The sequence below is a fragment of the Triticum urartu genome, chromosome 2A, assembly GCF_056163025.1.
Source record: "Triticum urartu cultivar PI428250 chromosome 2A, HENAU_Tu73, whole genome shotgun sequence".
Lineage (NCBI taxonomy): Eukaryota > Viridiplantae > Streptophyta > Magnoliopsida > Poales > Poaceae > Triticum > Triticum urartu.
In genome coordinates, this window is record NC_141874.1 from 552,441,822 (window position 1) to 552,467,525 (window position 25,704).

Consider the following 25,704-nt stretch of genomic DNA (forward strand, 5'->3'; position numbering starts at 1 on the left):
CTCTTTGGTCCTAATCATTATTCTGCTATCTCAAATGAAGCATCTCAATATGGCTTTGTTATTGTTGATGATTATTCTCGTTACACATGGATACACCTTGTTACTTACAAACATGAAGTGCAGGAAGTCTTCAAATGATTTTCCTCGAGGGCTTCAACCAACTTTGGTGTGAAGATCAAGCATGTTAGAAGTGACAATGGCACTGAGTTCAAGAATTCTGGTCTCGATGACTATCTTGATGAACTTGGTATTACTCATGAGTTATCTACTCCTTACACTCCTCAACAGAACGGCGTCGTGGAGCGCAAGAACAGGACTCTTGCTGAGATGGCTCGCACTATGCTTGATGAATACAAAACGCCTCGTCGGCTCTGGACTGAGGCAATTGATACTGCGTGCCACATCATCAACAGAGTATATCATCACAAATTCTTCAAGAAGACTGCCTATGAACTCCTCACTGATAAGAAACCCAATGTAAGTTATTTCAAAGTCTTCGGTGCTAAATGTTGGATTAGAGATCCTCATCACAACTCAAAATTTGCACCGAAAGCACATGAAGGTTTTATGCTTGGTTACGGAAAGGACTCGCACACCTACATAGTCTTCAACAACGTACTTCACAAGGTTGTTGAAGCTGTAGATGTGCGGTTCGATGAAACTAATGGCTCGCAAAGAGAGCACCTACCTACTGTGATAGATGAACCAACACCTGAGGAAATTATCAAGTTCAAGGCTACTGAGGATGTCATTCCCACTAAAGAATCTGCTGAAGAATTCATTCCAGAACATGAAGAACGTCGAGCTAATGCACCTGAAGAAAATGCTGAAGAAAATGGTGCTGAAGAAAATGCTGATCAAATTCTTCAACGGCAACCACCTCATCCTCGCATTGCAAAAGAAGTGCAAGTTGAAAAGATCATCAATGACATCAGAGCGCCAGGTCCTCTCACATGCTCAAAAGCTTCACATTTGTCTAACTTTTGTGGGCACTATGATTATGTCTCTATTACAGAGCCCACTAAGGTAGATGAAGCACTTTTGGAGCCTGAGTGGATTCAGGCCATGCAAGAAGAATTACATCAGTTCGAGCTCAACAATGTCTGGGAACTGGTCAAACGTCTAGATCCTCGCAAGCACAATATCATCGGCACAAAGTGGATCTACCGCAACAAGCAAGATGAAAATGGCCTTGTGGTGAGGAATAAGGCACGACTTGTAGCTCAAGACTACACACAGGTTGAAGGAATTTATTTCGATGAAACTTTTGCACCTGTTGCTAGACTTGAGGCTATTCGCATATTACTTGCTTATGCTAACCATCATGATATCACTTTATATCAAATGGATGTGAAAAGTGCATTCCTCAATGGTAAGCTTGAGGAAGAAGTATATGTTGCTCAACCCCCAGGTTTTGAAGATCCAAAGAATCCTGACAAAGTCTTCAGACTCAACAAGGCCCTCTATGGCCTCAAGCAGGCCCCACGGGCGTGGTATGATACTTTGAAGGAATTCCTCATGACGAAAGGCTTCAAACCCGGTTCACTCGACCCTACTCTTTTCATCAAATCTTATGATGGTGAATTGTTTGTGTGCCAAATATATGTTGATGATATTATCTTTGGTTGTACTGACCAACGTTATAGTGATGAATTTGCCTATATGATGAGTGAAGAATACCAAATGTCTATGATGGGAGAGTTGAAATTCTTCTTTGGTCTTCAAATTCATCAACAACGCAATGGCATATTCATATCTCAGGAGAAATACCTCAAGGATGTACTGAGGAAATTCGGCATGCAAGATTGCAAAGGCGTCAAAATTCCTATGCCCACAATGGCCATCTGTGCACTGATGAAAATGGTATTGACTTCGATCATAAGGTATACCGCTCCATGATTGGTTCCTTATTGTACCTATGTGCATCTAGGCCAGATATAATGCTTAGTGTTTGCATGTGTGCCCGGTTTCAAGCTACACCGAAGGAATCACACCATAAGGCTGTGAAGCATATTCTTCGATATCTAGCTCACACACCAACACTTGGATTATGGTACCCCAAGGGCTCGGCTTTTGATCTTATTGGATATTCTGACTCTGACTATGCTGGTGATCGTGTGGACCGGAAGTCAACATTTGGTACATGTCATTTCCTCGGACGATCTTTGGTCTGTTGGTCCTCGAAGAAACAGATCTGCGTATCACTATCTACTGCTGAAGCTGAGTACATTGCTGCTGGTTCTTGTTGTGCTCAACTGCTATGGATGAAGCAAACTCTCAAGGACTACAGCGTCAACATGAAGAATGTGCCTCTCTTCTGTGACAATGGGAGTGCCATCAAGATTGCTCACAACCCAGTTCAGCACTCGAAGACAAAGCACATTCAGATTCGTCATCATTTTCTTCATGATCATGTGTTGAAGGGCGACATTTCTATTGAGCATGTGAAGACTGAAGAAGAACTAGACGATATCTTCACAAAGCCCTTGGATGAGAAGAGATTTAGCAAGTTGCGGTGTGAGCTAAATATCCTAGAATCTTCGAATGTTCTTTGAAAAGGACACTCATCCTAACACTTATGCAAAATTGATGACTTAGATGTGCAACACATGAAGAAACGTTTTTCTTCAATTCAATGAAGAACAAAACTCTTAGTGTGAAGAAATTAACGAAGAATTTGATTCTTAGAACCCTACGATAATTGTACGCGGTGTCTGAAATCATCATACTTATACGGTGGGTCACGCCACCACCAAAAGTTGAAATTCCTCAATTATTCATATTCTTCAACTTTGCATTGTCTTCACTGCTTCCGTCGTTTTTCTTCATTGACTATATATATATATAAGTTTATGTCCTCTACAGCATTCACTTATTGCTAATTCTTCAAGTTGGTTTTTCTGCTAAGTGAATGTGATCGAACCCTTCCCCCTCTATGCTATACTCAACCCAATCTATTCACAAATTCTTCATGTGAGTTCTATTTGAAACTCGTTCAAAATCTTCACTGTGTCCTTGTCAGCTGAAGAAATTGCGAACGGAACTTTAAAACCTATCTTATCAAAATTTTCGGTTTTGCCACTCAAACCGTTCCGCATCCCACGTTATACTTATCCACTCACCCACGAGCTAACACGATCTCCACCTCTCACTACGTGGGTGACACATGTCAAGCGAATAAGAAGGGTCAGGGGCACGTTCGTCCAATTTCTTCGGGCGAGCAGTTTTTCACCGTGGCTATAAATACCCCTCCGCCCCTTCCTCACTTCTTTTACTCCGCTCGACCTCTCTCTCCAGCTCGAGCTTCTCAAACCCTAGCGCCGCCGCTACTTCATCGCTACCGGTGAGGAAGAGCTTCACTGCCTCGACCTCGTTGCCGACGTACTCGCGCCGACCGCGGAAATCTTCACTCCGCCGCCGCCGTAGCCATCTTCCTGCGCCAAGTTAGGGCGTGGAAGATTTGCACAGACGAACTTCACATCTCCTCACTCCAGTTCGTCGTATTCTTCGTCCAGGGTAATTAAAAGTTACTTTCACTGCACTCATTGATTTGAATGATTATCTTCAAAATCTTCAAAGGTGTTTTTCTTCATAGTTTCACACACTAAACACCTCACAAGTCATCTGTCTTGATTCGTTTCTCTAAGCATCATTTTTCTTCAAGATTCCTCAATTGTGTGGATCCTCGATCTATACAACTCTGGAACCTAAGACAAAGAATGCTTAGTGAAATTCTTCAAGACTCATCTGGTCAAATTCCTCAAACTTCTTCTTTTGAAAAACCCTCTGAGAACGCATATGACCTCTCCAAATTCCTCGCAACTATACTCTATTCACAGGTACACATGTCAGCTGCTGAATCACTAGGTTCTCATCAACTTAACTCATTTGCAGCGTTCCTCAAAGAAAAGTTGCATACTTCTTCAGAGAATTCAATTGTTCAAATTCCTCAACTGAAGAAAATGGCTGACGGTAAGAAGCCATAGAAGGGAGGAAAGAGGCCTGAGGTAAATATAGTGTTTGAGATCCCCGATGAAATATATGTTGGGTACTGAACACCTACTAAGGAAACCAAGAATGAGCGCAAAGTGCGCATTCAGAAGATAGAGAGGAGATGGACAAGAGAGTGGAGGGAGTACAGGTATGTAACTCCAAAGTACATGAAGAAATTCGCACTCAATCCTCCATGCCCAAGAGCTCCATTGGCACCTGGCCAAGTAGCAGATCCCATCAGCCTCAAGCGCGATGAGGACTATCCTGACCAATGGGCCAAGCACCAAGCCAAGTTGGCTAAGCAAGCCAGAGAAGCAGTGAGGAAATTCAATGAAGACTTTGCTGCTGCTGCCTCTGTTGAGGCCTTTGCTGTCAAGCCAAAGAAGGCTATGTCAAATAAGCCTGAGCGCAAGCCAAGTGCTTCACCAACAATGCCCTCAAGGCCAAGTTCCTCAGCAATGCCCTCACGGCCAAAATCCTCAAAGCCCTCACAGCCAATTCCTCATGCTGCTCCTGTTCCTCCAAAGTCCTCAGCTCCTCCGCCTAAGCCCTCAGCTATTCCGACTAAATCCTCAGCACCTGTGCATCTCGCCTCGTGCCAAAGGACTGCAGGCATCTCCATTGCCTCAGGTGTCTCAGCTAGTTCCTCAGCTGCACCAAGTTCCTCAGCTGACCCCTCACTGCTGAAGACAAAGGCCACTGCTGGACGAGGTCCTCGCCCAAGTCCTCAAAAGAAACAAGTCGCTTTCCAAGTACCGTCTGAAGAAGACAAAGCTGATGATGATGAACTTGCAGAAATCATCAAAGACAGGCAAGTCAGGGCCGCTAGAGCCAAAGGATCAGATGTGCCACTGCTTTTGGATCCCAAGTTGATCCTCGACTACATTGATGTTTGGCACAAGGACCCCAACACTCCCAGGCCTGACTTCAAGCTGACTCCTGGCCAAAGTCACATGCTGACCCACTTCATTGAAGAAGAAAAGTGGAAATTTGAGAAGGCCAGGCAGATCAAGAAAGCGCAGTACAAGACAGAGCGCTATCTGAAGAAAAACGTTGTCTTTATGACAACTGAAGAACTTGTCACTATTCATACTAAGATCAAGAAACTCAGTGATGACTTTGACGCATATCGCGCTGATTGGCTTGGAGCCAAGGTTCGTTTTGTGAAACTTGTGGATAACTTCACTTCCAATGTTGCAGCCCCAATGCAATAGGAAATTCCTCAGGCTGAAGCATCTGCTCAGCCTACTGAACAAAATTCCAGCACCACTGATGACAATCAGGCTGCTGAAGAAAATATGAGTTCCAGGGCTGATGACTGCATTCTAGCCACTGAAAAAATTGCCAGGGCACCCACTAGTGGTGCGCCTGAAAAAACTGAAGAACTCAGGGCAACTGCATCAGTTGTGCCTGAAGAACATCAACCAGATTCCTCAGCTGCTCCTGCACCAACTTCAACTCCAATCCTTCCATCTGCATCAGATGTGAAGAAGACCAAGGCTGCAGAGCGTGCTGCAGTGAAGAAAAGGAAAGAATCCGTTGCTTCAGATTCTTCAGCTCCGAAGAAAATGAAGCCTATGACAAGTTCATTTGCAAATCCGATTGATGTTGTTCCCATCTCAACCAGGCCATCAAAGGACCTTGTTCTTTTTTATGAAGAATATGTGATCCCCAACGGATCTGATGAAGAAACTCCTTCTACTGCTTCATCTGAACCGTTGGATGAAGAAATTGAAGTGGATGTGATCCCTTCAACACCTATCATCTCCTCGCCTATGCCTCAGTTCACAGCTGAAGAGGCTGGCGTTGAAGAAATGGAAGATGAAGATGTGGACGTTGGCTGCTCCACACCCGTAATCGGTGATGAATTCTGGGAAAGTTAGCATCCAAACTCTCCAATGTTCACCCCTCTATAGCAAATTCCTCAGTCCCCCACACAAACTGTACAAATGGGCTCTGAAGAAACTCATCCCACTGCATCTGTCCATGAGGAAATTCCAGCCACTAGCACTGAAGAAACTGTTGCTGCTGAACAACCAACGACGCAGACTGCCACTGAGGAGGAACCAGAAATTCCTCAGCCTGAAGAACCTGCGATTGAGATTCCTGAGGTCATGATGGAACTCACACAATGCTTAGTCTGCTTAGTCTTCACCAGAAGGTGGATCGAAATCACAAATGGGTTAAGTGTCAGTTTGGTTCACTTCTTCACAACATGACTGCCACACACAATGCAGTGAAGAAAAACCATTACTACCTCCATCAAGTCTTCAATCGCACCTGGGCAATCCTGTCACATCTTTATGGTGAAGAAGATCTGAAGAAAATGGGTCTCAAAGAAGATTTTGACTGGTCTGCACCTCCACCGAAGAAATTCAAGAAGGTCAAGGTTCCTTCTCTGGTGGCCAGCTCATATTCTTCATCGTGCGACACTGATGAACATGAAGACTTGGACGACACTACGGCAGGCCCTACTACGACAAACGACCCCAACAACGCTGGCGCTCCTTCATCAACTTGATATTCTTCAGGGGCGTTAGTCCTCATATTCGATCCTTTTGGTCATTTGATGACAAAGGGGGAGAATTTTGAGTTAGTCTTCAAGCGGGTCTTTCTATATGGGCATTTTTTTGTTAAGTTACAACTCTCGTTCTTCTGAGACTTTATTGGATCGAGTTGTAAACTTAAACCCGATGGTGCTCTGATACTTTTGATATGTTTTTATACATGCTTATTCCTCATTAATATTATTGCACGCATGCTGAATTACATCAGTCAGCATATTTCATCATGCATTTCAAATTCTTCTCTGTTATATGTCAAATGCGTGTATGAATTACAAGATATAGGGGGAGATCTCCATGATTCAACTCTTCAAGTGTGCATTGCTTCAAAAGAAAATTCCTCACTATGCACATCTTCAGGGGGAGTTCTTCTATATCTTGCAATCAAATTCCTCAATATCAGTAGTTACACTATATGTTTATCCCCGTTGAAAACTTAACCTATATTGTCAGCAATCACCAAAAAGGGGGAGATTGTAAGTGCATCTAGTGCCCCTTCGTGATTTTGGTGTATTGAAGACTTATTGGTTAAGGGACTAAGGCGTTTGTGAGTGTACACAGGTCTATAAGCCTATGAGGAGTTTGATATTTATAGAGAAAATCGACCCCTAAAAATGAAGTTCTTCGACTGAAGACTTTGAATCACTGAAGTCTTTCTGAAGACTTTGAAAGTGAAGAAATTGGTGTGACCTTGAAGACTTGGTATTCGTTCGAGGAACATGAAGCGTGAAGACTTTTTGTTTTCGTAGTTTCATTTTCTCTTTCTTGAGTCATAGGAAACACCGTACTGTTAAAGGGGGTCGAGGAAATACTAAGGAAAAATTTCCATGTGATGCTCAACTCAAAATCCTACACCTACCAATCCCTTCGAGTGAAGCCATTAGAAATCTCATACAGTTCAGTCAATTTCTTCAGTGATAGAGACGAAGTTCTTCTGGTCTCTGAGGAATTTGTCCTGACTGAGGAGTTAGGAATTCACCAGTGCGGATTGCCTACACAGTGAGGAACATGATATCCCTGAGGATTTTGCTACTCAAAATTCTGACCGTTGCTGTGCTATGCGCCAGCTATCCCAAAATATCTATCCACCTAACGGTCATATCAGTCAAGGGCATTTATGTCTTATCATGTCAGGCTGCTCCCTAGGCTATAAATAGCCGCTCCCTACAACCACTAGTTGGTTGGCTGCTCCGAGAGAAATTGACACTTGTCATTTGAGAGCAACCCATCCTCTGAGGACTTTGAGCGAAAATCATCAAGTGAGGAAAAACCCAAAACCCAAACACCTACAAACCCCAAGTGATTGAGCATCACTGAAGAGATTGATCCTACGTGGATCCGCCGCTTGTTACCTTTGAAGACTATGCTTCTTCCAGACGGTTAGGCGTCATGGTCTAGAGCATCCAATAGGAATTGTGGATCGCTGAGTGACCGAGTTTTTGAAGGTTTGGAAGTCGCCTGAAGACTTACCACGAGTGATTGGACGAGGTCTGTGTGACCTTAGTTCAAGGAGAATACGGTGAGGACTGGGTGTCCTGAGCTGCGTGTTCAGGACTGGGTGTCCGGGACTGTGTGTCCTCGAGTTTAAATACTCAGCCGCTCCAACCAGACGTACAACTGAGACCGTAGTTGGAACTGGTCTACCAAATCATTGTCTTCACCAAGCTTACTGGTTCTATTTCCTCAACTCTTCCATTTCCTCATAACTGTGTTGTGTGCTTGTTCATATCTATGTTTGAAGACTTTGACTCAAGACTTTCTCAATTTCCTTAGTTCAATTTCTTCAGTCTGTTTGTCTTCATCTTGTGTTATCCTGTGCTTACGCTTCTGTACTCTGTGCCTGTCTTCATTTTATCATGATGGCTATGCTTGTATTCTGTTATGTTTACTTTTGAGTACTCATTCCGCTACTAGTAGTTCTTCGCTAAGGAATTTCCTCACCGGCAAATTCCTCAGTGAAGAATTTCATAAAAATCGCCTATTCACCCCCCCCTCTAGTCGATATAACGCACTTTCAAGGTGACACAGAACTAGCTCCAATTCATCAATGTAATGTAGGCATGTATTCTGAATATAGTCATACGTGCTTATGGAAAAGAACTTTCATGACATCTTTTGTCCTACCCTCCCGTGGCAGCGGGGTTCTATTGGAAATTAAGGGATATTAAGGCCTCCTTTTAATAGAGTACTGGACCAAAGCATTAACACATGGTGAATACATGAACTCCTCAAACTACGGTCATCATCGGGAGTGGTCCCGGTTATTGTCACTTCAGGGTTGCCAGATCATAACACATAGTAGGTGACTATAGAATTGCAAGATATGGTCAAGAACTCTCATATATTGATGAAACCATAATAGGTTCAGATCTGAAATCATGGCACTCGGGCCCTAGTGACAAGCATTAAGCATAGCAAAGCCATAGCAACATCAATCTCAGAACATAGTGGATACTAGGGATCAAACCCTAACAAAACTAACTCGATTACATGATAAATCTCATCCAACCCATCACCGTCTAGCAAGCCTACGATGGAATTACTCACGCACGGTGGTGAGCATAATGAAATTGGTGATGGAGGATGGTTGATGATGACGATGGCGATGGATTCCCCTCTCCGGAGCACCGAACGGACTCCAGATCAGCCCTCCCGAGAGAGTTTAGGGCTTGGCGGTGGCTCCATATCGTAAAACGCGATGAATCCTTCTCCCTAGTTTTTTCTGCCCGAAAGTGAATATATGGAGTCAGGGTTGAGGTTGGTGTAGCGTCAGGGGGCCCACGACGCAGGGGGCGTGCCCGCACCCTCGTGGACAGGTGGAGGCCCCTCTGATGTGGATCTTCCTTCCCGTATTTTTTATATATTCCAAAATAATTCTCTGTTGATTTTCAGGTCATTCCGAGAACTTTTATTTCTGCACAAAAATAACACCATGGCAATTCTGCTGAAAACAACGTCAGTTCGGGTTAGTTCCATTCAAATCATGCAAGTTAGACTCCAAAACAAGGGCAAAAGTGTTTGGAAAAGTAGATACGACGGAGACGTATCAATAGGCTGCTAAGGATTTTGGAAGATCGAATGGTATTTCGAAGACTTTCGTGAACCACATGAACAACTGGGAATGAGCAGATACTCGGTAGGTGCGAGGAATTATCCGTAGGGGTATTCATGTGGCAAAGAACTACAAGGCAGTAGGCACAAAGTATTTTCGGAACAATAGGGAGAATTCCGGTGTATCTTGTAATAACAAGGGCAACTGGGGACTATTGTAAAAATGGCACAAACGCAATGAGCACAAGTTCTCGGGATAATATCATAGAGTATCTTCGGAATCCTTCGGCACACCAAGCAATCATCTAGGGTGATGGGCTCTCCGGGAGAAAGTAATTATGAGAACCTAGAGTTAGATTTAGTAAAATCAATTAACCCGAATAGAAGAGAGATCAGAGTCCCAGAGTATAGGTCGAGGAATAAAAAATCCTAATACCACCCAAATGGCGACGTGACCCCGTAAGACACACAACCATGTTAGTAAAAAGTTTTGAAATGTCTAGACTCAACTTCAGCCAAGGAGTGTGGAAGGGGGATTCCTACAGGCAGTCGGCTCTGATACCAACTTGTGACGCCCCGGATTTGACCGTACACTAATCATACACTCAAATGTGTACGATCAAGATCAAGGACTCACGGGAAGATATCACAACACAACTCTAGACACAAAATAAAATTATACAAGCTTTATATTACAAGCCAGGGGCCTCGAGGGATCGAATACATAAGCTCGAAAACACAAGAGTCAGCGGAAGGAATAATATCTGAGTATGGACATAAGGTTAAATAAGTTTGCCTTAAGAAGGCTATAACAAAAGTAGCAACAACTGAAAATGCAAGGCCTCCTGCCTGGGACCTCCTAACTACTCCTCGAAGTCAAACTCCGCATAGAACCATCCTCGGGATCCTCTGGCTCCTGGACTCCAGCATCTGTTTGCGACAACCAGGTATAGAAAGGGGGAAAAGGGGGAGCAAAGCAACCGTGAGTACTCACCCAAAGTACTCACAGGGGGAAAGGGGGAGCAAAGCAACCGTGAGTACTCATCCAAAGTATTCACAAGCAAGGAACTACACTACATATGCATTGGTATCAATGAAAGGGGTAGTATATGTGGACTGAACTGCAGAATGCCAGAATAAGAGGGGGATAGCTAGTCCTAGCGAAGACTACGCTTCTGGCAGCCTCCATCTTGAAGCAGTAGAAGAGAGTAGATGGTAAGATAACCAAGTATCATCGCATAGCATAATCCTACCCGGCGATCCTCCCCTCGTCGCCTTGTGAGAGAGCGATCACCGGGTTGTATCTGGCACTTGGAAGGGTGTGTCTTATTAAGTATCCGGTTCTAGTTGTCATAAGGTCAAGGTACAACTCCGGTTCGTCCTTTTATCGAGGGACACGGCTATTCGAATAGATAAACTTCCCTGCAGGGTGCACCACATTTTCCAACACGCTTGATCCCCTTTGGCCGGACACACTTCCTTGGGTCAAGCCTGGCCTCGGAAGATCAACACGTCGCAGCCCTACCTAGGCACAACAGAGAGGTCAGCGCGCCGGTCTAAATCCTATGGCGCAGGGGTCTCGGCCCATCGCCCATTGCACACCTGCATGTTGCGAGGGCAGCCAGAAACAGACCTAGCCTCCCTAATACAAGAGCAGGCGTTCCAGTCCAATCCGGCGTGCGCCGCTTAGTCGCTGACGCCAAGAAGTCTTCGGCTGATACCACGACGTCGAGTGCCCATAACTGTTCCCACGTAGTTGGTTAGTGCGTATAGGCCAGTGGCCAGACTCAGATCAAATACCAAGATCTCGTTAAGCGTGTTATTTTGAAGTAACTGTGGACGCCGAGCAGGGCCAGGCCCACCTCTCTCCTAGGTGGTCTGACCCTGCCCTGTCGCTCCGCCACAAAGATCCACCCAAAGGTTCATCGGGACAAAGGTCCTTTCAGCCCCCAATCTGTGAATCACTCGCGGGTACTCTACGAGCCGACCCGTCTTTAGTCATCACATGTATCATGTATATAAGTATATACCCGTGATCACCTCCCTGGTGATCACGGCCTGATAGTATAGCACGGCAGACTGACAAGAATGTAGGGCCACTGATGATAAACTAGCATCCTAAACTAAGCATTTAGGATTGCAGATAAGGTATCAACAACTGTAGCAACAATGATAGGCTATGCAATAGAATAGGATTAACGGAAAGCAGTAACATGCTACACTACTCTAATGCAAACAGTACAGAGAAGAATAGGCGGTATCTGGTGATCAAGGGGGGGCTTACCTGGTTGCTCTGACAAGTAGGGGTCGTCAACAACGTAGTCGGTCGGGGCACCAACAACAGCGTTAGTCTCATAGTCTACCGGAGAGAAGAGGGGGAAGAAACAATGAATACAATGCAAACAGATTCATATCGACGCATGACATGACAAGTAATGGTGCTAGGTGTTCCCTAACGCAGTAGGAGGTGATACCGCCGAAAGGGGAAAACATTCAGGAAAGTATCCCCGGTGTTTCACGTTTTCGGAAAGATGAACCGGAGGGGGAAAGTTGCGTGTTCACTATGCTAGGGATGTGTGGCGGATGAACGGGCTGCATATCCGGATTCATCTCGTCGTTCTAAGAAACTTTCATGTACAAAAATTTTTCATCCGAGCTATGGTTTTATTTTCTATGATTTTTTAAAGTTTCAAAATTATCCCGCAATTTCTGGAATTCTTTTTAATTTCAAAAATTACTAAAAGATAAATTCTAGGGGGTACCCAGCAAAGTGTACCCAGCACTAGAAAGGAAGCTTACATGTGGGTCCCTGTGCTGAGTCAGCACGTTGACTCGGCACTGACTCAGCAAGTCTTATCTAAAGGAATAGTACGGTGGCTCCCGGTCATCAGTGTGTTAATTAAATAAAACCGGCATTTAATAGGTTAATTAAACTGCATGGGGCCCGGCTGTCATAGGGTTAGAGGAGGGATTTAATTAGCGCTAATGATGCACCACGTCAGCGACTTCACCGGCGACGAGGCCGAGCACCGGCGATGGCCGTCCGACTGATTCCGGTGTCCATTCGTCGCGTGGCTTGGCTTGGCATGTTCTTGGGAGCAAGCCGCATCCGTAGGTGCTGGTACAAGTCGCCGGGGCGGCGTGTAGCGGCAGTGGTGGTCCGGGCGGCGGCGGGCTTCGGCGGCCGCGGGCAGCTGAAGGCGGAGCTGGCGGGGGCGACGACCCGCGTGGGCGCGGGCCAGTGGCGGCCAGGGGGTGTAGGTAGCGGACGGGGGGAGCGGCGTGCGACGAGTAGCGGGCCATGACGAGCGCAAACGTTAGGGAGCTGTAGCACGCACGGGCGGGCGTGGTCGGCGGAGCACGGGGCCGAGGGAGTGCGGCGACTAGAGCTGTAGCACGCACGGGCGGGCGTGGCCGGCGGAGCGCGAGGCCGGGGGAGTGCGGCGACTGGAGCTGCAGCATGCACCGGTGGGCGCGCCCGGCGGAGCGCGGGGCCGGGGGAGTGCGGCAATAGCAGACGGTCGGTAGCAGCGGCTGCCGCGGTTGCGGGGCAGCGGCAGCGGGCAAGGGCGGGCGGCAGCGAGTGCGGGCGCTCGGGCAGGGGTGGCGCGAGAACATGACCAGGGGCTCGCAGGCGTCGAGCAGAGCAGGGGAACACGGCGGGGGCACTAGCTTCAGCGGGCTCGGTCACGTCGGCGGTGGCGCCCTACAGAGACGGAGAACATAGGGGGGAAGAGGGAAATCGACGGAGGGCCTCACATTGCAGCGATAGGGCTTGGCACCGGGCTCGGGGAGGCCATCAGCGAGCGGATCGACGAGGTGGACGACGACGATCATGGTTGAGGAAGAAGGCCGATGGCGACGACTCGAGGCACTCCGGCTCGACCTGGCGCTTGTAGACGATGTAGAAGAGGACGGTGGTGCTCCTCGACCAGTCGGGGCTGTGCGGGGTTGACCAGTGGCTGCGGCAAATGGCAAGCGGCGGCAACGACAGCGGTCGGGCGGTTGCGGGAGAGAGAGAGGCGGCACGAGGGAGAGCAAGGGGAAAGGGGAAATGGTCCGGCTAAGTAGGCAGGGGGCGCCGAGGGATGCATGCCACAGCACAGGTCGGTGTCGTGGCGGGCATCCGCCATGGCCACGGGGTAGCATACAGGGTAGAGAGGGGATTGGCGTAGGTGGGCTGGGCCAATTGGGTGGCCGAGGCCCAGGTGGGGGTTGGGGCTTTTCTCTTCTTTTTTTTGTTTTGTTTCACCTTTTCTTTTTTTAATGGTTATAGTTTTATAAAATACACAAATGGTTCCTAAATTAGTATTACTATATTTACTACTGCCACATTAATTTGGGTAGCTAAATAAAATAAAAATAAAATAGTTTAACATTTTATAAAATAAAAAAGGCATTTAATTAATTGATTCTTGTGATGTTTTATTTATTTTGGAGCATTTACACATTTTATAAAAGTGTGGTTTCTCCACCATAATTACCTACGCATTATTTGGCACAACCCGAACATTTTAGTTTTGTAGTTTGAAAACTTTTGTTGTTTGCCTTTAATTAAATTTGAATTTGCATCTTTATGAACTAACGCAAGTTTATCAATCGTAAGCGTGGTGAAATGGCAACATTAACGTGGGATTACTGTAGATCCGGGCATCACAAAAAGCCACAGTGCGCTCGTGCCTTTGTCTTCTTCCCCCTGCCTCCTGTGCTCGTCCGCGAGCGTGGACAGCTTCTGGTGCCTTTCGTCGCCGTTCACCGGTCTCCAGAGAACTCCGGTGGCGCCACGTACCCCCTCTCGCTCCGGCTATATATAGAGCCATTCCCTCTGCTTCGAAGCCTCACACCGCACCACACAACCACCACACCCGCATAGAGAAACAGTAGCCCGGTCGGGCAGGCCTCTAGCCGTCGACCTCGACCAGAGATCGCCGGCGATCCCCGTAGCCCAACCACCCCACTCCAGAGCTCCTCTAGCACTACCAACTTCTCAGGCGCGTCGTTGGCGATCCTCTGGTGTCGGCTAGACACAGATGAGCCCCTGGAGTCGCCCCTCGCCGTCGCCTTCTTCCTCTTCGGCGAGCCCCGTCCGCCACTGCCGCTTGCGAGCTTGATTGCGAGCAACTCCGGCCATCCCTCGAAAAGCCACAAGTACGGGCAGGTGCGCCATGACCCCCTCTCCACTTCTATCCCTCTGGTTTTGCCCAAAACCCACTCGTCACTGGCGTACGATCTGACGGAGCGCCGCCGCGCTCTGTTTCCTCTCGTCCCCTCTCTCTCCTGACCGGTGGGACCCGGTGTCATCCTCACCACTCGCACCCGAAGCGGTACGAGTGGAGGCGTATCCTGGCTTTATGCCATCGACATCACCCCTCCCCCAGGTTTTCTGATTTATTCAAAATAATTCAAATCTTTGACCACAACTTTGACCAGTGATAACTCCTAGCTCCTAAGTCCAAATGAGTTGATTGTTTTTGCATTGTGTTTGTTTCAAAAAGCTCTAGCAGCACACTAAAATTTGGAATTTTCCTTGTTTTATAGAATTTCTGGTGATTTTCATAATGGTTTTTGTTATTTTGTTTTGTGGTTTTTAATTATTTTCAGAAGAAGGATCTTGCCTTGAAGGCAACCAGGAGGGGTGTGACCATCCTCTGCACTAAGGCAAGCCACACCAGCATTTGGATGGTGTCATTTCAATATCTATGATTGTTTATACTTAAATATGGGTTCTTATATGCATTTAAAAATTTGTTAAATAAATATGATTGCTTGCTAGTTACTTTGTCATTCTTGAAATGCTTGTTTAAGTTACTGGTTGAATGCATGGACTAGTTTGGTCTAATAGAATAAAATTTTGCCTTAGTTGTATTGCTACGATAAATAATGATAGTTCTTTTGTTAAGTGATATCTTCATATAAATTATGAGTTAGTAAAAATGTTGCATGATAATAAAAGTTGGGAAAGAACCAGTAAAGTTTAATCATGAGTTGTGCAAGCAAGTTATGTTGATAAGTTTGATCCATACATTGGAGTTGTATGCTTTTCACATTGAATAGTTGCATGATCATGGCATCGTATGACTTGGTATGTAGTTTAAATTTTTATTCAAATTAAACCTGTTAATAAGTCCACTTGAATATGACGTTGATCAAGTCATGGTGCCACTGAATCGGGTTTTCTCAGTGCGACCACATTTACCTTGTGGGAGGTCTTGATTCGGCCCTTTGTTGTGCCCCTCGCTGGTGCCTCCAATGAGGGAAGGTTATGGGCGTGCATACCCTGGCCCGGTAAGCAGACATAACCTTGTGTGCCCGTTTGTTTTTATGGTACCTTGTCCCCGTTTGGGACCGTTCTGCCACGATGGTGGTCGTTGGTGTCTTTGGTAGACACGCGGCCGCCCAGGACATAGCCTTGAGAGGGAGTTTGTCGGAGTGGCCAGGAGAGTGTCATGACAAGGGGAGGGTTTTGTTGGAATGTCGTGGTCCACCCGAATGGGAGGGCGAGGCCGTGGATTCCGTGGTGTGGGTAAAGTGCACTAGCTCTGCAGAGTGTATTAAATCTATCGAGAGCCGCGTCCTCGGTTATGGGCACAACTCGGAAGTAAGTCACACCATGGGTCAACTTTTATAATTAATCTTGCACACTAAATAAGTGTTGATGGCACTGATGATTCTGGAGATCATGAGCCGATCATGAGTGATTGGTTTCAGTTGTGATCCGGGTATGATCACTGTTTGGTTACGAGGTAACCCGTCTGGTAAGTGAGTCCGTGAGACTTGGTGCACATGTTGGATTCACCGCATTAGTAGCATTACTTGCATTGCATTAACCTGATTAATTGTCATGATATTGTTTGTCATTATGCTTATGTTTGTTGTGAGCTTGCAAGTACATTCAATGTACTAACCTGGCGTGTCATGCCAGTTTTCAGGCAAGTCGTTTCGCATCGGAGAGCTTCCCGCGTCTAGGCCATGTCCACGTCAGTGTCCCTGTGCTATGGAGTTCCACTTCGTCGTTCTTCCACTGCCGCGTAGTTCGTGTAATCGAGGCCCCTTTATGTTCATTAAATATTGTACATAATGTTCAACCGCACCGTGTGTGCCGCTTGGCCTCTCATCTCGATGTAATATCAGACTTGTGTAATCCGCTAGCATCAATAAAGCGGTTGTTTCTGTACCATGTTGTTGTGTGTTGCCAGAAGACTTGATCTCTGGGCTGGCAATGCAAGGTAAACCGGTTGCTCTGAGCCAGGATGCCACATCCCATTGTTCTATGTTGACATGAGAAAAAAAATTGAAAGCAATAAGAGGCAATGGATATCGTTTCGTCCCCAAAGGTGGGACGTTCCCTATCAAAAACCATCATGCTTGTGGTGAGAAGCTCCATTTTGTGAGAAGCATATACCCAAACCTGCCCCAAATGGGATAAAATTTGTACCATGGCATGTTGATGCCACTCCATGATAGCATGCCAAGTTTCATGAACTTCAGACGAGTTTTGGATTTACTAGAATTTAAAAACCACGCATCTCAATGTTTTTCCGACAATCAACGGTGCCCTGGTGTTCGAAATTCATTTCCATTTCTTGCATGGGACCTAAGCATGCACCCGAGGACACAGATTTGATTTTTCAACCAATTTATATGCACTGGAGCATGTGCATGTAGTTCGAATTTGAATTATGCACATAAATGCATTAATAACTCAGTTAATGCATAAAAATGTCCAAAGGAACCCCGAAAAATCACAAAAATTTACACAACACCCCTGTTGCTCTATGTTGACATGAGAAAAAAAATTGAAAGCAATAAGAGGCAATGGATATCGTTTCGTCCCCAAAGGTGGGACGTTCCCTACCGAAAACCATCATGCTTGTTGTGAGAAGCTTCGGTTTGTGAGAAGCATATACCCAAACATGCCTAAACGGGACAAAATTTGTACCACGACATGTTGATGCCGCTCCATGGTAGCATGCCAAGTTTCATGAAATTTCAGACAAGTTTTTGATTTACTAGAATTTAAAAAACCAGACATCTCAATGTTTTGTCGGCAATCAACGGTGCCCTGGTGTTTCAAATTCATGCCCATTTCTTGCATGGGACCTAAGCATGCACACAAGGACTCAGATTCGATTTTTCAACCAATTTATATGCACTGGAGCATGTGCATGTAGTTCAAATTTGAATTATGCACATAATGCATTGAAAAATCAGTTAATGCATAAAAATGTCCAAACGAACCCCGAAAAATCACAAAAATTCACACAACACTCCTGTTGTTCTATGTTGACACTCAAAAAAATTTGAAAGCAGTAAGAGGCAACAGATATCGTTTCGTCCCCAAAGGTGGGACGTTCCCTACCGAAAACCAGCATGCTTGTTGTGAGAAGCTCCGGTTTGTCAGAAGCATATACCCAAACCTGGCCCAAATGGGACAAAATTTGTACCACGGCATGTTGATGCCACTCCATGATAGCATGTCATGCTTCATGAATTTCATACGAGTTTTGGAGTTACTAGAATTTAAAAACCAGGCATCTCAATGTTTTGCTGGCAATCAACAGTGCCCCGGTGTTTCAGATTCATTCCCATTTCTTGCATGGGACCTAAGCATGCACCCGAGGGCACATATTTGATTTTTCAACCAATTTATATGCACTGGAGCATGTGCATGTAGTTCAAATTTGAATTATGCATATAAATGCATTGAAAACTCAGTTAATGCATAAAAATGTCCAAACGTACCCCAAAAAATCACAAAAAATCGCACAACACTCCTGTTGTTCTATGCTGACACTCGAAAAAATTTGAAGGCAATAAGAGGCAACGGATATCGTTTCGTCCCCAAAGGTGGGGCGTTCCCTACCGAAAACCATGATGCTTGTTGTGAGAAGCATATACCCAAACCTGCCCCAAATTGGACAAAATTTGTACCACGGCATGTTGATGCCGCTCCATGATAGCATGCCAAGTTTCGTGAATTTCAGATGAGTTTTGGATTTAGTAGAATTTAAAAACTAGGCATCTCAATGTTTTGCCGGCAATCAACGGTGCCCTGGTGTTTCAAATTCATTACCATTTCTTGCATGGGACCTAAGCATGTACACAAGGACACAGATTTGATTTTTCAACCAATTTATATGCACTGGAGCATGTGCATGTAGTTCAAATTTGAATTATGCACATAAATGCATTGAAAACTCAGTTAATGCATAAAAATGTCCAAACAAACCCTGAAAAATCACAAAAATTCACACAACACTCTTGTTGTTCTATGTTGACATTTGAAATTTTTTGAAAGCAATAAGAGGCAACAGATATCGTTTCGTCCCCAAATGTGGCACGTTCCCTACCGAAACCATCACGCTTGTTGTGAGAAGCTCTGGTTTGTGAGAAGCTTATACCCAAACCTGCCCCAAATGGGACAAAATTTGTACCATGGCATGTTGATGCCGCTACATGATAGCATGCCAAGTTTCATGAATTTCACATGAGTTTTGGATTTACTAGAATTTAAAAACTAGGCATCTCAATGTTTTGTGGCCGAGTGACGGTGGCAGGGTGTTTGAAATTCTTTCCCATTTCTTGCATGGGACCTAAGCATGCAACCAAGGACACATATTTGATTTTTCAATAAGTTTATATGCACTGGAGCATGTGCATGTAGTTCAAATTTGAATTATGCGCATAAAATGCCTGGAAAACACGGTTAATGTATAAAAATGTACAAACGAACCCTGAATCATTCCAAAAATTTTGACGACACACCAATAGTTGCATGTTCACTGCTGATAAAAGTTCTAACAATTCAAACACCATCCTTTGTAGGTGTGACCCCATTACGTAATTCAAATGATCAAGACGATAAATCAAGTAGATCGCACACAATTTATTATCACCAACCGTGTGAGATGCGGCACAAAATATTTTGGAGCACCGCCGGTCTGATGACACTTTGCGTGCCAGTTTTTTGGCTGAAGCGATTCCAAATTTTCAGCTTCCGTGGAAATATCTACCACCCCGCCCCCTCCCCCTTACCAAAAGCCACATTTCCCCTCTTTCCGCCTTCCTTTCCAAGTTGAAACCTTCACTCCTTGCTTACAGCGTCCCCGCCTCCTTGCCAGCGACCCTCCTTCACGCTGCTCAGCCTTGCCTATCCAGGCAGGTAATCCACACCCGACCCCCATCCTCCTCCTTCCATATCCCACATGCCCCGACCGCCGGTGCGACACCTTCCACCCAAATCACCGACCCCTCCACCAAATAAGCACCGGCATAAGCCATGGTGCATGCAGTATAGCCAGGACCTCAAGGAGCATTTGGCAGCGGAGAAGCAAATCACAGCCGCACGCGTGGATAAGGTCGCGATAGCTGCCATTCTTGCCGACCCCCAGATCTTGAAGGAGCAGCTTGCCATTTGCTAGCTACGCCGGTTATGCATGCTCGGTTTACCCGTTGCATGTACTACTCCTGCCTTTCCTTCACAAATTCTAGTGAATTGTGCTATCTAATTTTACCATGCAATCTGTTGCTCTAGTGTATATGTTCTATATGGCATGCAGTGTGGTGCTCGCTTATTAACTGTTTTGTTAATTAGTTGTCATCCTCAGTTAACTATTTGGTTCAATTCTGCAAATGTGATGTTCAATTCTTCAGGCTGCAATTTTGTATTGTCTTCCATGTGAGAAATAAATCGAATTTATCTTTACAAAATTGTGGGTGCATTCTGTTATTGTATACCATGTGAGGAATAAATTGAATTTGGCTATAGTAAATACATGAGAAACAAATACAATTGCTACAATTGGCTGTAGTTAACTGTTTGGTTGACTGTCTGATCTTTTATTAGGAGTATGTTATATTGTGCAATGTGGTGCTCAGTTAATGTTTGGTTCATTTGTTGTGGTGTTTAGTTAACTGCTTGGTTCAATGTTATATTGTGCAATGTGGTGCTCAGTTAATGTTTGGTTCATTTGTTGTGGTGTTTAGTTAACTGATTGGTTCAATTCTGCAATGTGATGTCCAATTGTCGTGGGTAGAATTTTGTATTGTTGTGCATGTTGAGGAATAAATCGAATTTGGCTGCACTTAATAAATGAGAAACATATACAAGTGGTATATTTCCTAGTTCTTAATCATGCTTGGTTTGGATAAATGGGTTTTCCCTGTGGCTTGAATTAATATGATGAATCTGCAATGTGATTATTTTTCATCAACATATTTTATTGATAGCATGCGAACCCTTACTTAACCTGATGACTAGCTACCTTATATGTGTTGCAGGGAAACAATGGGAAGCACTGAGGTTTACAATCGAGGTTAGCACGTGCATGGTCCGTTGTCTAATAGCACATTATTGTGCAATTGTAGGAACCATTCTAATATTTAGGTTTTTAACAATTTGGTCTTGCACATGTAGGTCCTGCTGTCAGAGGTTTTGACCCACTATTTGATCCTTTTTGGATATGGGGAAATGAGTTGTCCATGAATATCAGTCAAGTCAAGAAACTCAGAAAGATTGTTAGATAAAGAAATTAGCGACAAAAAACAACAAGATCTTTGTTTGCATAATGAAGAAGACATCAGTTCACTACAGGATGGTACCAACTATTATACCTTGCCTTTTTTATTCCTTTGCTGTAGGATCGAAAGTATGTCTAGAGGGGGGTGATTAGACTACTTGACCAAATAAAAATCTAGCCTTTTCCCAATTTTAGTTCTTGGCAGATTTTAGCTATCTTAGCACAAGTCAAGCAATCTCCACACAATTCAAACAAGCATGCAAAAGAGTATATGAGCAGCGGAAAGTAAAGCATGCAACTTGCAAGAATGTAAAGGGAAAGGGTTTGGAGGATTCAAACGCAATTGGAGACATGGATGTTTTTGTCGTGGTTCCGATAGGTGGTGCTATCGTACATCCATGTTGATGGAGACTTCAACCCATGGAGGGTAATGGTTGCGCGAGTCCACGGAGGGCTCCACCCACGAAGGGTCCATGAAGAAGCAACCTTGTCTATTCCATCATGGTCGTCGCCCACGAAGGACTTGCCTCACTAGCGGTAGATCTTCACGAAGTAGGCGATCTCCTTGCCCTTACAAACTCCTTGGTTCAACTCCACAATCTTGTCGGAGGCTCCCAAGTGACACCTAGCCAATCTAGGAGACACCACTCTCCAAGAAGTAACAAATGGTGTGTTGATGATGAACTCCTTGCTCTTGTGCTTCAAATGATAGTCTCCCCAACACTCAACTCTCTCTCACAGGATTTGGATTTTGTGGAAAGAAGATTTGAGTGGAAAGCAACTTGGGGAAGGCTAGAGATCAAGATTCATATGGTTGGAATGGAATATCTTGACCTCAACACAAGTGTAGGTGGTTCTCTCTCAGAAAATGTGTATTGGGAGTGTAGGTATGTTCTGATGGCTCTCTCCACAAATGAAGAGTGGGTGGAGGGGTATATATAGCCTCCACACAAAATCTAACCGTTACACACAATTTGCCAAACTCGGTGGGACCGAATGGTTAAACTCGGTCGGACCGATTCAGCAAACCTAGTGACCGTTAGGATTTTCGGTGGGACTGAGATGCAACTCGGTAGGACCGATATGGTTAGGGTTAGGGCATAACGTAATCTCGGTGTGACCGATTACACAAACTCGGTGGGACCGATTTTGGTAATAAGCTAACCAGAGAGTTGGTCAGGTAAACTCGGTGGGACCGATTCGCTCATCTTAGTGAGACCGAAATGTTACAAAAGGGAAACAGAGAGTTTACATTGCAATCTCGGTGGGACCGATCGCTCATCTCGGTAAGACCGAAGCGTTACGAAGGGAAACATAGAGATTACAATCCCATCTCGGTGAGACCGAGATCCCTATCGGTGAGACCGATTTGCCTAGGGTTTGTGGCAGTGGCTATGACATTTGAAACTCGGTGGCGCCGGATAGAAAGAATCGGTGGGGCCGAGTTTGACTTTTGGTTTAGGTCATATGTGGATGTGGGAAAGTAGTTGAGGGTTTTGGAGCATATCACTAAGCATTTTGAGCAAGCAAGCCATTAAGCAACACCTCATCCCTCCTTGATAGTATTGGCTTTTCCTATAGACTCAATGTGATCTTGGATCACTAAAATATAAAATGTAGAGTCTTGAGCTTCAAGCTTGAGCCAAACTTTTTGTCCTTAGAATTTTGAGGGATCCACTTTCCTCATCCATGCCATGCCATTCATTGAGATTTTTGTGAAATATTAATCTTGGAATAATGTTAGCTCAATGAGCTATATGTTGTTAGGAATTACCAAAACCACCCAGGGATAGTTGCACTTTCAATCTCCCCCTTTTTGGTAATTGATGACAACATGTAGATCAAAGCTTCGACAAATGATAATAAGAGTGAAAGATATTGTCGCTTTGAGAAGTATGTGAAAAGAAAGATCTCCCCCTAAATTTGTGCATATCTTAAGATTTGCTTTGGACTGCAAATGCACAATGAGTTAGGATCATGGGTTACTCTTCCATGTCGCATACATCTTGGTGGAGCGCTCAAAATGATAAGAATTAAATACATGCACTCATCACCAAGCAAAGTGAATGATCATATAAGGATAAATAAGATAATATCATCTAACAAGCATAAGTGTAGCTTATGATCAACCACATGATCATCAATGTCTCATAGATAATAGCATAGTATCTCAAGCAATCAAAAGACAAACAAAGTTCAACCACCAAAGCAAGAGAGAATAAAAAGCAACGCTCTCTCTCGAAGCCTGTGATCTATACATTTTTCTCCCCCTTTGGCAACAAGTTACCAAAAAGTTCATAGAAAATGCATAGCACTAGAACGTCTCTCAAGCTTGGTCTTCAGGTGGTGGTGTCCGGAGAACGCCAAGGACGAAGGCTTCAGTTGATGTGGATGGAGTTGATGGAGTTGGTGCTGGAGCTGGTTGCGCTGAAGTTGTAGCTGGTGCAGATGAAGTGGCTCTAGTGTCTGGAATAGGCACTGCAGCAGACCTCTGAGCTCTAGGCACTCTGGCAAATGCATCAGTGGTTGTCTTGCCCTTCCTCTCCTGCATATCATCTTGAAGTTGCTCCACAACAGACTGAATCTCAGTTACTTTCACATCCAAGTCATAGAATTTTTGCTCCACGATTCTTTCCAAGCTCTCCTGGTTTTGAGTTAGGGTGGCCAGTCCCTTCTCAATCCTCAGAGTGGATGCAATCAGGTAGCCAAGCTGATCTTGCTTGCTTTTCAAAAAGTACTCAGATGCCTCCTCTTGAGTTGGCATCTTGGCAGCCTTCTCTTTCTTTGCTTTCTCCTTCTTCTCTTGAGCTTGTACTGATGATGGTTCATTCTCATTCATCACAACTTGATTGTCCTCAAAGTCAGGATAGATAGGCAAGTGTTCCTTATCCAACAAGTATGTGCATGTGCCCATCTTTGAGTTTATCAACTCCTGGATCTGTGGGGCATATCCACAACTTCTTTTCTGGTCAGCTGCAGTCCTCTTGATAGTCTCAACTATAAGGCTCATGACCTTGAACTTCTGTGGCACATCAAATATATGTAGCAAGTTAATTGCATGGCCTCTGATCATTCTGTGATCACCAGACTTGGGCAAGAGAGTGTGCCTAAGGATCCAATTGATTGTAGGCAGCCCTGACAGCAACTGTTTTACTGACCCAAACTGGTGAGTCTCAAGATCATCTTCAGGAATCTCTTTGTACATGTTTGCCATAGAGTTGTGATCCATCTTCTTCTTGGCATAGACATCCAAGTCATCTTCTTCTTCCTTAGGAGCATTGATCAGATTTGCTCATTCCTCAATAGTTGAGTGGTACCTTGTACCTTCAGACATCCATACTATCCTGCCATCTGGAGTAGAATTGCATTATGAGCTCCTCATTCCACTTTGTGAGCTTCTGCCCAACAAAGTCTACAACTCCACAAGCACTGAAGCTGTCAAACACACCAGGATAGTGTTCCTCATTTTCCTTGATATACTTCCAGTCGACCCACCCCATTTCACACACTATAGGCTTCTTGTCCAACAACACTGTCTCATAGAAGTCATGTTGTTCCTTTGTGTGGAACCTGTAATCAACAGCAGTCCTTCTCCTGGTAGCATATGGATCTGTCTCTCTCCATAGCCTCAACCCTGAGTCTCTCCTGATCTTCATGTTCTCAGCCACAGGATGAGCATCATTGTGGTCTGGAATCTTGGGTTTGAGATTTCTCAGGACTTGTCCTTCATCATCTTCATCAGCAGCAACTTCAGGCACTGGGGCCTTGTTCTTCTCAGCAGCTGGTATACTCCTGGTATTCCTCTTAGGTGCACTCTTGGGCTTGGAGGCTGCTTTGGGTGCTTCTTTGGGCTTTGATGAAGCAGCCCCTGTCCTGATAGCATCACCCGTAAGCTTCTGGGCCTTAGGTGCCGGTGCAGCAACCTCTTCTTCCTCTTCCTCTTTAGAATCTCTCATGATTGAGGATCTCCCAAGCACTCTAGCAGTGGTCTTTTTGATCCTCTCTCCCTTTTGCGGCAGCCTCTTTGGGTTCAGATCCCAAAGGGACTTGAGTAGATGCTCTGGCCTTAGACATTGGAATTCTCTTTGCAGGAACCTTTTGCTTCATGCCTGGCTTGGTGGTAGCAGCAGTGCTATATTCCTTCTTAACCACTTTCTTCTTGGAAGTGGCCTCATCCTCAACTGCCACATAGTCTTCATCCTCAGACTCTGAAGTTTTCTTCTTCCTTGTTCTGGTGGCAGCTTTGGGCAAGTTGCTAGGAGTGCTCCTGCTACCATCATCTGAACTGCTAGAGGGACTAGTGCCCTCACTCAGGTGAACCTGCTCCTCTGACCTATTCTGGCTGTCACTCTGATCAGACATATTGCAAACACTGACAACAGACCCTGTGAATAGATATAGATGAGATAGAGTGGATGAGCATCACAAAATGCAGAGGTTTTTGCAAAAGAATGAGTCAAAAACTTAGTTTTAGTTTTCCACAGAAAGCATTTCGGATCAACCGATTTGTAAACTCGGTGATACCGAAGCAGCTGTTGGAACCTAAACTAGTGAACCCGGTCAGACCGAGTCACAGT